The 13,752-nt window shown below is 35.5% G+C and overlaps 1 protein-coding gene and 1 long non-coding RNA gene across 2 annotated transcripts in view; both read right to left on the bottom strand.

Annotated features, from left to right (window-relative positions):
- The window catches only part of LOC147073988 (uncharacterized), an 895,029-nt gene that overhangs the window by 589,269 nt on the left and 292,008 nt on the right, over positions 1–13,752 (bottom strand). The gene's annotated exons all lie outside the window — the stretch shown is intronic.
- On the bottom strand, positions 8,502–10,410 carry LOC147073992 (uncharacterized). Its single transcript, XR_015070378.1, has 3 exons — positions 10,288–10,410; positions 9,869–9,961; positions 8,502–9,756 (listed from the first exon to the last, which is right to left on the bottom strand). It is a non-coding gene; the product is annotated as an uncharacterized LOC147073992 (long non-coding RNA).

Genomic DNA, 13,752 nt, shown 5'->3' with positions numbered 1-13,752 from the left:
TCAGGCTCATAATGATAATGGAAATATAAATAGATATAATATAATATCACCGATTTTGATAAATACAGCAATTCAAATGACAGAAAGGAGTAGAATCAGGCTTGGGAGGCCATTATCCATCAGTAGATGGGTTCAGGTCAATGATGATAAGGACGATAGAAATAGGTATAATATAGTAGTAGAATCAGGTTGCGGAACCCTTCATCCAGCAGTGGATTGATCCTGGTTGATGATGATGACGATATGAATATGTAGATAAATGTAATATCACCGATTTTGATAAATACAGAAATTCATATCACAGAAAGGAGTAGAATCAGGCTAAGGAGGTCTTTATTAAGCAGTGGATTAGTTCAGGTCGATGATGATGATGATGATGACGATATGAATATGTAGATAAATATAATATCACCGATTTTGATAAATACAGCAATTCATATGACAGAAAGGAGTAGAATCAGGCTAAGGAGGTCTTTAATAAGCAGTGGATTGGTTCAGGTCGATGATGATGATGATAATGACGATATGAATATGTAGATAATATCACCGATTTTGATAAATACAGAAATTCATATGACAGAAAGGAGTAGAATAAGGCTAGGGAGGTCTTTATTAAGCAGTGGATTAATCCTGGTTGATGATGATGATGATATGAATATGCAGATACAATATATAATATCACCGATTTTTATAAATACAGGGATTCATATGACATAACGGAGTAAAATCAGGCTAGGGAGGTCTTTATTAAGCAGTGTATTGGTTCAGGTCGATGTGATGATGATGATGATGATGATGACGATATGAATATGTAGATGAATATAATATAACCGATTTTGATAAATACAGAAATTCATATGACAAAAAGGAGTAGAATCAGTCTATGGAGGTCTTTATTAAGCAGAGGATTGATCCTGGTTGATGATGATGATGATGACAATATGAATATGTAGATAAATATTGTATCACCGATTTTGATAAATAAAGCAATTCATATGACAGAAAGGAGTAGATTCGGGCTAGGGAGGTCTTTAATAAGCAGTGGATTGGTTCAGGTCGATGATGATGATGATAATGACGATATGAATATGTAGATAATATCACCGATTTTGATAAATACAGAAATTCATATGACAGAAAGGAGTAGAATCAGGCTAGGGAGGTCTTTATTAAGCAGTGGATTAATCCTGGTTGATGATGATGATGATATGAATATGCAGATACAATATATAATATCACCGATTTTTATAAATACAGGGATTCATATGACATAACGGAGTAAAATCAGGCTAGGGAGGTCTTTATTAAGCAGTGTATTGGTTCAAGTCGATGTGATGATGATGATGATGACGATATGAATATGTAGATAAATATAATATAACCGATTTTGATAAATACAGAAATTCATATGACAAAAAGGAGTAGAATCAGTCTATGGAGGTCTTTATTAAGCAGAGGATTGATCCTGGTTGATGATGATGATGATGACAATATGAATATGTAGATAAATATTGTATCACCGATTTTGATAAATAAAGCAATTCATATGACAGAAAGGAGTAGATTCGGGCTAGGGAGGCCATTATCCAGCAGTGGATTGGTTCAAGTCGATGATGATAAGATGGATAGAAATATGTATAATATCACAAATTCGTTAAACCAATAGTAGTAGAATCAGGTTGCGGAACTCTTCATCCAGCAGTGGATTGATCCTGGTTGATGATGAGGATGATTATGATGACGATATGAATATGTAGATAAATAACATTAGAAATTCAATACTGTCAAGAATACAATCAGCATAGAGAGGCCTTCATCCAGCAGTGGATTTATTGAGGCTCGTGATAATAATGTCATTATATATAGATAGGTAGATAATAATATAATATCACTGATTTTGATAAATATAACAATTCATGTGTAAGTAAGGAGTCGAATAAGGCTGAGGAGGCCTTCATCCAGCAGTGGATAGGTCAAGATTGATGATGATAGGGACGATAAAAATAGGTAGATATTATACAATATGACTCATTTTGATAACTATAACAATTCGTATTAATTTCTTTCATTGTTTGCAATGGCAACTTTGTTAATTTAATATGACTATATTGTGATCTATGGAAATTAGTAGCCTAGGTAATTATTCAATAACAAAAATAGTGCGTAACAGCCACAAAGAAGTATTTAAAAAATCGAATTTGGAATATCATGTTATCTATGAAATGGCGGACAGTGGCGCACGCTCCTGTCAAAAGATATTATACGTAGTGAATTGTACCAGGATTATGGTTTTTTTTACCGGAAAAAAGTGCGCCAATGCCTACATTACGGTATTTGAATAAAAATAATCGAATTCGTTTGTCAAATAAAGGATTAGAAGGTCTTAAGCGATGAAGACGTCATTCTGTTGTGCGTTAAAAGAAGTATGGCAAATCGTATACGGTATGTAAGAAAATATCGGATATAAACGTCACGTACCTGTAAAATCATTGAAAATTTCTGAAATGTGGTCAATTCAAACGGTAGATGAATCGGTAGCGCACATTTCGAAGTGAAGATGTAAAAATAACAATAAAATGTCGCTTAAATGAGCCGTTAGTGAATTTTCCAAAATCTCTTAGGATAATAATATATAGGAGACTAGCTGAGCCAGCTGGCTCTCGCCAGTCTGTCTCGCTAGGTCTTGCAGACAGCTTTTCGTCATAGTGACTTGGTGTTGGATTTTAATATAATAATTGTAAAGCGTGCATAAACGGCGCCATAGTTTTCCCTTCGGGATGGATTTTCATTCACGTTAGACAGTTGAAAATTTAGCTGATTTGTCAGTTTTACGATCTGCATGTCGTCACTGCCAATACAAATTTGGAGTCATGTGCGTAATCTATTCTGGAGTCTGACCTTCTCAATATCGTCTGACACCATTTCAGGCTGCTAGGCCTAGCAGAACAGCTGGCAATCGCCGATTGCTACCACTGTCATTTTAATTTCAATACAATATCATCTGTGTAGGTATGTGCATTTAAATATGATAAATAATTATACATCTCAATCGTGATTATCATAAATAGCGATCCAATATAACGCGAATATTAATCTTTTTCGGGTCTCATTTACATAATAGAAAAAGGTTAGCAGCATAAAAAATAAATTTAAACATTATTTTGTTTCATTGTCCATAAAAAATAAATGCTTGGAGCCATAGAATTATATTTTAAAAATCATATTTTGATTTAAAAATTAGCCTTAAACAATATAGTTTCCCGGTGCGGGACATTCATATCGAGACAAATGTTGATAAATAATGAAGCAATACATATTATATCTGATAAGAATAGGAATTTATAAGACCTAAAGATGTGGAATCAGCTTAACGAGGCCTTCATCCAGCAGTGAATTGATACAGGTTGATGACGATAATGACGATATAAATGGGTAGGTATATAAAATCACAAATTAAAAAAAATATTGCAGTTTATATGACCAAGAAGAGTAGAATTAGGTTGAGATAACCTTCATCCAGCAGTGGATTAATCTTGGTTGATGATGATAATAACGATGTTATGAATGGGTAAATATAATATCAACAATTTTGATAAATATAGCAATTCATATGACCGACAGAAATTCAAACAACTTAGAGAGGCCTTCATCCACCGGTGGATTGATTCTGGTTGATGATGATGATGATTATGATGACGATATGAATATGTAGATAAATAACATTAGAAATTCAATACTGTCTAGAATACAATCAACGTAGAGAGGCCTTCATCCAGCAGTGGATTTATTGAGGCTCGTGATAATAATGGCATTATATATAGATAGGTAGATAATAATAATATTATTATATATATATTATAATATCACTGATTTTGATAAATATAACAATTCATGTGTAAGTAAGGAGTAGAATAAGGCTGAGGAGGCCTTCATCCAGCAGTGGATAGGTCAAGATTTAAAAATAGGTAGATATTATATAATATCACACATTTTGATGACTATAACAATTTGTATTAATTTCTTTCATTGTTTGCAATGGCAACTTTTTTAGTTTAATATGACTATATTCTGATCTATGGAAATTAGTAGCCTAGGTAATTATTCAATAACAAAAATAGTGGGTGAACAGCCACAAAGAAGTATTTAAAAAAATCAAATTTGGAATATCACGTTATCTATGAAATTGCCGACAGTGGCGGACGCGCCTGTCAAAATTTTATTTACGTAGTGAATTGTACCAAAATTATGGTTTTTTCACCGGAAAAAGTGCGCCAATGCCTACATTACGATATTTGAATAAAAATAATCGAATTCGTTTGTCAAATAAAGGATTAGAAGGTCTTAAGCGACGAAGACGTCATTCTGCTGTACGTTAAGAGAAGTATGGCGAATTGTATACGCTATATGAGAAAATATCGGTTATAAACGTCACGTTTCTGGCAAATCATCGGATATTTCTCAAATTTGGTCAATTCAATCGGTAGATAATTCGGTAGCGCACATTTCGAAGTGAAGATGTAAAAATAACAATAAAATGTCGCTTAAATGAGCTGTTGGTGTATTTTCCAAAATCTCTTAGGATAATAATATATAGGAGATAATTATTGCGTTTCTTAAAATAAATCCCCGATGGTTATAGGTTTTTGAGGTTAGACTGAATTAAAAAGACGTCCTTTCAACGCTGAGGTTAATTTCTGACTGAACTATGAATGACCTTGTTCCTGTTCAGCTCAGTCATAATAAACCATTATAATAATTACATAAACACGGAAGTCCAACAAACGTTAGGTAGGTACATATTATTATCTATACTATAATTTTCGATTTTCTTTGTGCAAATCCACACGCGGAGTCGGATTTTGACAAAATTTGGACAGTAGACGAAGGCCGACGAGCCGGAGTGCGTGGTTGGGGTCTCGAATTTCAGATTTAACCCGTCTCACCCCGGGTACAGTTTTACGGTTTTTGCGGAAAAAAAAGTCGCCGCGTACAAGGCCATGAAACGCGGGAGTTAATGCTGCAACCCCCATTTTTTTATTGAAAATGTCACGAGAATGTGTACATTTAAAAAAATATTGGCATTTATTTCAGCTTGATCGGAGGTCAAATGGCAAAGTTAGATGCAAATGACGTGTTACGCGTAGATCGGAATGCTTCACTCACGGACAATTATTAATAATTGTATGTAGTTGCATCAGAGCCGAAGTGCGTGCTCGGGGTCCCAAATTTCAGTTTTAACCCGCTGTATCCCGGGGACGCATCAGAGCTGGAATGAGTGGTCGTGGTCTCGAATTTCAGTTTTAACCCGTTGCACCCGGGGACAGTTTTACATTAATAAATTGAATTTGTACTACTTAAGATATTTAAATGCAATAAATTTACAAAAAAATAAAAATCTAAAATATTATATTTTTTACTTTTTTAAATTCAATCCTTTGCACTCTACGTAACTCCCGGGCAGCGCCAGGTGATACAGCTAGTTATACATAAATAAGTATTACAAAAATGTTTGATTTACTCTTCAAAGAATATAACCACATGAATGAACCCAAAATTGTGGCTCTATCGCCATATACCTATTCAAAGGGATTTTCAATTAAATAAAATAAAAATTTAATTCTGGTTTCATTTGACAAGCAATGATACCTGTGACCCCTGCAATAGCCATAAGATGAGTCTTAAAGATGTTAATATTTCTTTCTAAGACACCTTTTGGAAGATTACATACAGGAAGCTACTGCAATTAAATAAAATTGATAAAACTCTTGCAAAAGAAAAAATTACCACTATGAAAGTAATAATGGTTGACTTGGAGAAGTGTTTACCTACTCCATATAGTTTCCATCTGAAAAAATTGTGGACTCTGAATTTTACAATTTACGATGATGCAAGTGGTGAGACACAACACTGATGTGGATGAAATAAAAAGTGGAAGGGGGAGCAATAAGATCGGCTGCTGCTTGAAGAAATGGGCATCTAGCAATATTTTAACAAATATTGAAGAGCTGACGATTTGGTATGATAATTAATCGCCCTGGCCAAAATAAGAATATCATGATTGTTTTTCATATACCTACCTGGTTTCTGAAAACCATTCGTATGCTGAAAATCATAAATCACAAATTCCTATTACAAGGCCATACACACATGGAGATCGATCGACACTGACCACTCTATAACTGAACATCAAAAAAGATGCTGAATGGTATGCAGATAATTGTTACTCCATGGGATTGGGCTCAGTTTGTAGGGACATGTAAAAGAAACAAGCCTTTTAAAGTTATTAACATGGAGTTAAAATGATATAAATAATTATTGCTCTTTGTATGCATCATCTTCAGCTCCTTTTGTGGCTCGAAAAAATAATATTGACACTTTTTTATTTCTTTTTAATTTATATCTTAAGATAGCCCTGGTTATCTACGTTATAAGGCGAAGTTCTCCGATAAAGATTTCCAAACTGAGGACCTCCGTAGAAAAACAAGGTCGCAAAATATTTTGTTTCACATTGGCATTCCACATGTTCAAAACGTCCAATTAGCACGGCCAAATTACAAAGATCTGCAAACTTTCTTTTCCATCCACGTTTCTATACCCGTTATGCAGGCGTATACCGTGGCGTAACGAACGTTAGGCGCTCTTAAAAATGTGTGCCGAAAGTGTCCCAGGAGCAACTTCCCAAGACCTTGGTTGGCATGCACTAGAGTGTGTGTGATCCTTTATTTGATATCGTCGTGGTAAATGCAATAGGTTGTATGTCAAAAATACCAAACTTTTCAGGAGAGACAAAAAACTATCCCATCTTAACCCCATTTCACCGATTTTTTTCACAAATTTATTTTCATGGTTAAATTTGTTCCCTGTTAAGATGGTTATCAACATTTTTACGTAAGATGAATATTTAGAAAGTTAGGTTGACATACGACTATTTGCTCATCAATGTTGGCCACTTTTGTTGACATAAGTCCAATTTTTATGTATACATACCTATATTTAATTCACTAAAATTTGGTATTTATAATGAAACGAATATAATATTATACAGATTATATTATATTAATATACATATTGTTATACACTTGTACATAAACGCTTAAAAAGTAAGCTTAGACTAATGAAAAAGTAGATTTATTATAAATTGGAGATCTGTTTAATTAGGTACTTTTAAAAACAATTACAATTTTTAAAAGAAAAGATTAAAGTTAAAATACAATACATAAAATATTTTTTAAAAAAGCATTAAAACAGAGCAGGTAAATACCTACTTAAAAGTAAAAATAGCAGTTTTAAAAGAATACTTAATTTTTTTTATAAAAAAGTATTTTTTTTATTTAAACGGTAGTCTGGTGTAAAAATCTCTGTAGTCCTCTGGAATTAATAGTTTTAGTACCTGCAAGTGTTGGTATTTACTCTCCTCAATAGGGCAAGGCCCATTGTATAATTTTAATCGTTCACTGCTTGCGATTGAAACTCGCGCTCGTGTTGGAAGTGGTTTCCATGTATGGCCGAAGTCCAATTTAAAGTTTATTAAACCTTCTGGAGTATACTGGTATGCAACGACATCGTTTACACATGGGTCGCCAGTTTTCTTTCCAGGCCGAATACTGCTGTAGTAGTCTGTGCTGAATTGTTGAAAATCGTCATGGCTGAGATAAAGTGTTTTGTATGGTTTCTTTACTCTTGCACTTTCAATGATAGCCATGTAGTCGGCAGGGACGAAAATTTGTTTTCGATTTCTCAGCTTCGTTTCGATTGTTGAATGGACGCTGTCAACCTCCATGTGTGTATGCCCTACTTCCAGATATTTGTGTTCTATGATAAGATTATTCTTCATACTGATGTCGAGTAGTGCGTTTGATAATTTTACATTCCTATTTTGATACGCACAACCATCGCTCCATATTATAACTTTTTGCGGTACCAGATGGCCGATTTCCTTCAAGATAAATTTAGTAGCTATAGTGCAAAAGACGTCACTTTCAAGCCCCCCAGCTCCCTCATGCCATACATAACACGAGACGTCCTTCGTGGCTTGGTTATAATAGACTTGGTTGTGTACTTTTAATTTTGTTTTATAATAATTTGCTGAAGCATTTAAACGAGGCGAAAGAAGAACAGCTTGCAAATCGACTGTGTAACATCTGATGTTTTCATTTTTCAGAGCTAAGGATTTATCAGACTCTTTTTCCGCATTAGCATCGTTCTTTTTTTTAATGTGTTTCTGAAAACTTTCTTCGTCGAGTGTCCCGTTTTTGTGCAAAGTGCACTCATTGCACTGATCTTTTTTTGGCGTGTAAATGTCTAGATTCATTTTTGGCGAAAGAAGAACAGCTTGCAAATCGACTGTGTAACATCTGATGTTTTCATTTTTCAGAGCTAAGGATTTATCAGACTCTTTTTCCGCATTAGCATCGTTCTTTTTTTTAATGTGTTTCTGAAAACTTTCTTCGTCGAGTGTCCCGTTTTTGTGCAAAGTGCACTCATTGCACTGATCTTTTTTTGGCGTGTAAATGTCTAGATTCAATTTTTTATAAGTATTTTGAAATGTACCCCATGATACTTTTCTTTTATTTTCAGAAGCACATTTTTCTAGATATAAGCGATGCATGTCTCGAAAACTGTAAAAAATTGGCTCCAGGTATAACTTACTTGAAGAGGATCGACAATAGTGCGATTCAACTTTTGGCAGAGAGTTAAACCAGGTCTCTAACTCTTCTGAAATAGTTAGTGTTGCATCTTTCTGTTTATTTAAATTCGTTTCAGATGACTGCGGCTCTTCAACCTTCGAGGTCCATAATTTTAAGCATTTTTCCCCTATACTTAAAGTGTTTAAAAAAAATTTTTTGCAAACTTGTTTTTTAATTATATTTTCAGTTATTTCTTCAGTTTCTTCATTTTTTGCTGTAAAATAAAAGCGAAAGCTTTGTTTTCTTCTTGAGTTTTCACTGGCGATTCTTCTGTATTTTGGGGTGGTTTGCAAAACGTTTTCGGTGACAAATGTTTTTTTGGAATCCCAACTTGTTTTTTTCCAAAAATTTGTGAATATCACGGTGCGTTGTTTATCACTAATTGTATCGCACTTAAAGGCTGTTTTTGGCCCACCCTTTTGAGGACGCACATTATGCCCACCACAACGTGGACCTATGGTCTTAGATTTTTTTTTAGACGTTTGTCTATACTTGCCGGACTCTTCACTCTTCTCAAAACCCACATAAGACTTGCCTAGCAATCGCAGTTGAGAGTTTTTTTGCCTCTTCCACAGTTTACAATTAATGCTTTGCCCTTTTCGTTTTCTTTGATTGACTTGCTCATTAGGTTCATCACCATGGGTGTCAGACTGCATAGCAAACTCCTCTAAATCTTCTGATGAGCTTGATTGATTAGCTTCAGGTTGATACAGATCTTCAGAGTCACTACTGCTGTCAGATAGTGAATGTTCAGGGCCACTTAGATGTTCAGCCATCGTCATATCATAATTTATATTTTGTCTCAGGGCTGATTGTGTTGATACAGTGTTCTCTGCTATCTCTATGTCCGAAGGTTGCTTCAACAATGATTCTGCTTGTTCTAAAATTGGAGTTTCAACAGTCAAAGTATTATTAACTTCAGCAAAATCGAGTTCTATTTCTGAGCCAATATTTTGAAAAATTTCTTCTAATGGATGCTTTAAGAGTTCAATTTCCGCCGCATTCCCAGGTTCAACTTGTAACGCCACATCGTCAGTGGTTCCTACGACTCCACAGGTTACTTGAGGTCCTGAAGAAAATAATGATTTTTAAATTTGATAATCGTTCATGCTCCTCAGCAAAATGTCATCTCCACTCCACACCGTATTGTTTTATGACGAGATAAACTTATTTATTCTTACCGTTATTCTTAGATGAAGTAATTTTGCTGACTGCTAAAGATACCAAGTACCGCCCACGACTTCCATTAATCATTTTGATAGCTTTTTGGTAATCTGGAACAGATGCAATTGATCGTATGTCAAAACCGATGCTCGGAATTCCCTGATGCAAAAGGTTCTATGTCAAAGATTCGTGTACCAAATTTCTATTTAATTAATAATAATTGCATTATTATATAACTAATTTTTACTCTAAATAAACAGTGTCTTATTAAAACTGTCGATCTTGAACAAATAATTACTTTGGCAATAATAAATAAATGAGACAAAAAGTAAGGTTAGTATCTCTAGAAAGAATCTTGAAAAATTTACTAAAATTAACAACAGTAATGTAATTATAAAGTAGATTTAAATAAAACAGTGGTTAGAAAATTACTTACATCAAATTATTTGATGAATTCTTGAATATAACGTCAAGAACGAGGAATAGAAACAAACAAAAACATTACTGTCATGATGAGGTTTGACATACAACTGTTTGGCTTGACCAATATCAATGACGTGTCGATTCGTCTTTTTGCAAGTGTTGAAATAGTCGACTTCTTATTGGTTCAACGACATAAGAGCTATTCGAGGTCGTGTAGATGACTGAGCTGATCACTATGGCGCAATAAAACAGTTTTGAGATTTTTTTGACATACGACCTATTGCATTTACCACGACGATATAATGTATTGCGGTCAATTCTCGCTCGCCGTAAAATGCCGCTAACTTTTTAAAAGCTGAAAAATTTTCCCTCGTAGATACCAAGTTGCAATGGCCGACCGGTCCAACTGAGGGTTGAACCGACTTGCGAAGCTCTTCCCATTCAACCGATGTAAATGGGGACACTCCCAGAGGATGTGATCGGCATCCCGCAATTCGGCACATAAGCAAGTCGGAAATTCTATTAGGCCAAGCTGACAGATCTTGGAGGTAAAACCACCGTGTCCGGTTAAGATCTGCAAACTATAAAACAATGGATATCTGGGGAATTTCAAGAATTTTATGGTAGAATTCCACATAATTCCTCATCCGCTGATGTCCCGGAGAATGACCAGGAATAATTCTCATTGCGTTGATTTTTTTCAAGAGCAGTAATAAATTTCAAATAATGTTGTGCTTACGTAAATTTAAAAAAATATATAATTCCTTTTCATATCTAGACTTACTGAAATATTTTGTGTATTTATAATAAAATAATTATTAATAATGATGCACAGGAAATAAAAATAATTTATACCCATATGGACTTCCGTGTATTATCTATGGGTGAAGTATTGCTATGTGGTACTTCTACATTATGTGTTAGAACATAAAACACGGAAGTCCATTAATTTGTTAATTCTAAATGATTTGGTCTTTCTATCCATACTATGGTCAAAAATAAATTTAATTATGAATGAAACTGTTTACAGACCCTAATTATTAAAGTTATTAAAAAAGTTATAGAGTTTTGAGATGTCCGGGGCGGCTAGCTCAGGTGTCCATCGAACACAAAAAGGATATATTTATGTTTGTTAAATTAAATAAAACCACGAAGTCTTTCTTGTGCGGGTCTTAGTGTTATATATTTTAATCTTTAGTTGGACAAGGTTATTTTGTAGTCTTTTTTACAGTTTTATATATTTAGTTTTTACAATTAGAGTCGCAGGTCCGTACACATTTTTTAAGGGACGCTTACTGACTTTCTTTTCTTTTTCAAATTTCTCCGGACCCACGCCGACCAATAAAAAGGACTCTCGTGATCGGCCAAATCCGATCGGATGATCTTTTTGATTTGGCGAATCACGGGCCTCGACACAGGCGCGCGGAAATTTTAACGTTGCGCAATGCGCGGCAAAATTTACTTCTACTATTAAGTTCTACTCGGTGGTCCGTGTTCGGCAAACCGGTCGCTAAAGTCCGTCATAACTTTAGTTAAAGCAACGCGTGTTTTTCAGGAATGTCGGATGACAGTTCTGCCAAAGTAATTTGTTCGCTAGGCAATGGCGGTTCGTTGTTTGACAGTGAACAGTTTGTCGTATGTGGTTTCCAAAGTGTACACAGCGACGCTTCATGTCAATGACCGCTTCTTGTTTGTCCAGCCAATCTATGCCGATGAGAAGATCGACATGCAAATTATTCAAGGCGAGAGCATCGAATTCCACGGGGCTGTCACGTAAATATCCGCTGAGTAAAACGTCTCCGCTTGTGCTCAAAGCTTCGCCACTCGCGGTAACGAGCGTTTCAGGAGCGCCCTTAACTTTGTATGGCGGGCATACCAATGCCTTCCGTACGAGAGTTCTCGTGGCTCCAGTATCGACGACGGCCTCGTAACGTCCAGTTACTCCGTGGATGCTCAAGAGCAGTTTGAGAAGGGGCGCCCCTCCGTTATATGAGGTGACCCCATACCCAGACACACATACCCTAGCAGAGGCCACGTCGTCTTGTACCCCGTATTTTAAATTATTTACACTACTAAAACTATTTCTACACAGTGTATTTAAATATATTTCATCACTATTGTCATTATCTAATTTAACACTATCATAATTCACACACTTATTACTATCATTATCATTATGTGATTGAACACTATTACCGTTCACGTTTTTATTTAACGCTGAATTTTCGTAATTATATTTCACATTTTTATCAATTAAACATTTATTTAAAACATCTAATTTATTAACCACAACATTATTATTATTCACTAAGGTATCACTAAAACTATTGGCAATTAATAGCGATCTTCTTTGGTGGTACGTTTTCGTACGCCGTAATGTAAGCCGACCCGGTACTACCAATTTCATTATTATCAAGACTTTTCTTATAACTAACATTTTTATTATTACTTATTTTACGTTTCTTATTATTTATCTTATTTATTATAGCTAATATATTTATTCCCGCTCGATTAGATGAAGAAATACGTTTATTTAGTTTTTCGCGCGCAGCATCCGACGTTTGTGGTGACGTGGGTTTGCTAGCTGATCCTGACCTAGGCAATCTGCGGTAGGTCATGGTTGTGATGGTCCTTGTTACGTTTACCGATTTATTCTGGGTAATATTATTTGCTGCGTTTGAAACATTTATACACATGACACCCCGGAAGTCCAGGTAGGGAAGGGAGTCGGGGGCGCACAGCCCGATCCGACCTCCGCGCTCAACTCTCCGGTCGACCTCACGTTAATGACGCCCTTGGCAGGGCGCCGTCTGTCGATACGTGTGAGTCACACGACCAGCTTCCACCCTTCGACAAGCTCAGTGATGGTAAATCATTCAGGGCGGTCAATCGAAGCTGGGTTTGGTTTGGTAGAGCACGTTCAGTGTAAGGTTAGGTCTTGATAGTTGGGTTAAGATGTAGTATTGACGGTTGACGAAAGGTGGATATTCAAAATGAAACACACGTTGTTCGTAGCACAAATCTTAGCAGAAAGTTTTATTTTTACAATTAAGGTTCACAAAAAGGTTACCACTATTACACACAGATACACAATATCAATACACATGAATAATTTTTGCAACGGCCCTAAATTTGTTAATGATGGTCGCCGTGGGCTGCGGCAACTATAGTTTAAGAATCTACGAATCACTTGATTCGTAACACTAGCGAATTCTACACTACCACGTACGTGGCACACGAACTCTGAAATTATTTGATAATTCAGCGAAAATTATAACACTCGGCGTGGCGCGCGTAGGACACCGTATCTAGTCCAACCTCTTTTTGACTAACTCAATCGATTCCTGTCGATACGGAAATTGTTTTAAAAAGTAGGTAAACAGCAACAAATTACATTTTTCGCAAACTCGATTCTAAGCGGGACACGAAGTCCGTCACGGATCGAAGGCTTCGGCTTACTCCTGCTAGATTGGACACC

Source organism: Rhyacophila brunnea, unplaced genomic scaffold (assembly GCF_057557595.1).
Source record: "Rhyacophila brunnea isolate RB1 unplaced genomic scaffold, BYU_Rbru_1.0 scaffold_17, whole genome shotgun sequence".
NCBI classification, from domain to species: Eukaryota; Metazoa; Arthropoda; class Insecta; order Trichoptera; family Rhyacophilidae; genus Rhyacophila; species Rhyacophila brunnea.
This window is presented reverse-complemented; position numbering and strand designations above follow the sequence as displayed.